At 60.7% G+C, this 2,720-nt stretch overlaps 1 pseudogene; it reads right to left on the reverse strand.

Annotated features, from left to right (window-relative positions):
- Window positions 1-1,283: 1,283 nt before the first annotated feature.
- The window catches only part of LOC105530418, an 8,138-nt pseudogene continuing 6,701 nt past the window's right edge, over window positions 1,284-2,720 (reverse strand).

Consider the following 2,720-nt stretch of genomic DNA (forward strand, 5'->3'; position numbering starts at 1 on the left):
CACCCCGCCCCGGCCAGCCAGACCCCCTGTCCCCATCCCCCGAAGTCCACTTCACTTGTAACCACCCTTTCCACCGAGGCATGGACGCACAGTCAGCGCGACCCTCACGCCCACCAGGTGGCACTCTCAGCCATTTTACACAGGCGGTGGAGAGGACAGGAGGCTCCCGGGATGCTGGACCACGCACGGAGGAACAGGGAGACCAGCTCCAGGCACGGCGTAGCCTCAGCTCAAAACACAGGCATGGTCCAGGATGGCGCTTGCCCAGGGCAGAGCTGAGGGATCCCAGCTTGGGGTGCCGCAGCTGGCAGCATTGCCGGCACACGGTCCTCCCTCGAAGGCCATGAGAGAGTTCCGAGAGTGGCCTGGCTGAGCCTGAGGATGGCCCCATAGCCCAAGCCCTTGGGCACACCTGGCTCGGCGAACCCCCCCCCACTCCACAACCTGCACACGTCACAGGCGGAAGCCGCCTCCAGCAGCCCCAGGTCCCAGGCAGCCTGTGCGGACCCTGGAGTCCCGGGACACATCACCTGACCTGGTCCAGCGTCTACAGGGCTGTCCCCAGGACCGGGTGTTCATTGCAGCACAGGGTGGCCCTGGTCAAAGCCGAGACCTAGGAAGTTTTCTGTGTTGGGTCCAAATGCACTTCCCCTCGACTCCATGCAGCCCCCACCTCCTGTGTCCACGCAGCCCCGCCTCCCATGGCCGCACCTGGTCCTCCAGCCTCCTCGGCCCCTCTGGCTTCACAGTCTCTCTCCTCAGCATGTCGCCCCACAGTTAGCAATCCCCACCCCTGATAAGGCCAGGATTGTGTGGAGTCCAGGGGCCCCATGGTGAGTGGCCACGGGGTGTGATCCCCATGGGGTAAGGCGAGGCCTCCACTCTCTCCACCCACACCGCCTCTTCCAGAACCTTGGGCCCTACCTGTCCGGGGCTCCGGGCTCTGCTCACCCATTGGGCGTGCCTGGCATGCCCCATGGGTGTGGGCGTAACCCCCACATGCCAGCTCAGTCTGAGGTTCCAAGGTTCCTGGCCATTCACGCCACAACGGCAGGTGCACCCAAGAGCACAAGGCCCAGGGCTGCCCCTGCATGCTTCCTCCGCCCAAGCTGCCTTCCTGCAGGGATGGGTGGCCAGGGTGGCCAGCACACAAGGTGTGGCTCTCTGTCCCCACCCCTGTCCCCGCTCGGCCCCTCAGGAAGCTTCCTGCTAAGTGGCTCCATGCACCCCTCCAGGAACTCGGGGCTCGTTCCCCTCCCCTCCCCTCCCCAAGGCAGTCTCTTTCAGCTTTCGTGGCACCAACAGCCAGGGTCTCTTGCACAGACCCAGCCTGGCCCACACCCCCCAAAAATGCCCCCAAAATGTCCCCAAATCACACCCACAAATGGGTCAGGATCAGCAAAGCTGCAGATGGGAGCCTGGGGGTAAAGGTCAAGGCCCCTTGTCCCAGCCCCCACACTGCCCTCCCCATTGCTCTGTGCTGGCCAGGTGTTCACACCTGGAGCAATGTGGCCGGGACTCTGGGACAGGGTGGCCACATTGTCAGGGAAGAGCAGGCCTCTGGGTGGCCGAGGGGACACAGTGGCCCCTGGAGGTACCCCCAGGGAGGGCTGCTGCAGCTGGAACAACAGAGTGGCAAGAGGGCTGGGCAGGGGGCCTGCAGGAGCCCACAGGGCTCCCTTAAGAGCCACCCACCCACTCTCAGTGCCCGCCCCCCACCCTCCAGCCATTCACGTTTCCAGCGTAGGAGGAGTTCGCCTTCATTGTTATTAAAGCTACTGTCTTTTTTTTTTTTTGAGACAGAGTCTCGCTCTGTCACCAGGCTGGAGTGCAGTGGCCGGATCTCAGCTCACTGCAAGCTCCGCCTCCCGGGTTCACGCCATTCTCCCGCCTCAGCCTCCCAAGTAGCTGGGACTACAGGCGCCTGCCACCTCGCCCGGCTAATTTTTTGTATTTTTTAGTAGACATGGGGTTTTACCGTGTAGGCCAGGATGGTCTCGATCTCCTGACCTCGTGATCCACCCGCCTCGGCCTCCCAAAGTGCTGGGATTACAGGCTTGAGCCACCGCGCCCGGCCAAAGCTTCTGTCTTAATCAAATCCACACTCGAGAGTGTGGCAGAGTCAGAGCCCGGCTCACTCCTGTGAATCCCAAAGTCCAACATGCTGGTGCCCATTAGAGACACCGCCGTAGACGAAGCTCCCCGGTGAAAGAAGCTAACAGGGTGGAAAAAGAAAGCACAGACAGGAAATGTGCCCTTCCAGGGATTAACAGGTCAGAAGCTACAACAATGAGAACCTCACAGTGCTGGGGCACAGACCCACCAAAATCTGGGCCTGGCCGTGCAGAGGATTCCACGCTCCATGACAAGCCTGACTGCAGGCTGGGCGTGGTGGCTCACGGATGTAATCCCAGCACTTCAGGAGGCCGAGGTGGGTGGATCACTTGAGGTCAGGAGTTCGACACCAGCCTGGCCAACATGGTGAAACTCTGCCTCTACTAAAAATACAAAACTTAGCCGGGTGGCGCATGCCTGAAATCCCAGCTACTCGGGAGGCTGAGGCAGAAGAATCGCTTGAACTCCCGAGGTGGAAGATGCAGCGAGCCAAGATTGTGCCACTGCACTCCTGCCTGGGCTATCGACAGATCGAGACTCCCCCCACCAAAAAAAAAAAAAAAAAAAAATGACTGCATAACTTCAGATTAAATGATTCTAAGTTA

Source organism: Mandrillus leucophaeus, unplaced genomic scaffold, assembly GCF_000951045.1.
Source record: "Mandrillus leucophaeus isolate KB7577 unplaced genomic scaffold, Mleu.le_1.0 Scaffold1, whole genome shotgun sequence".
Taxonomy (NCBI): domain Eukaryota; kingdom Metazoa; phylum Chordata; class Mammalia; order Primates; family Cercopithecidae; genus Mandrillus; species Mandrillus leucophaeus.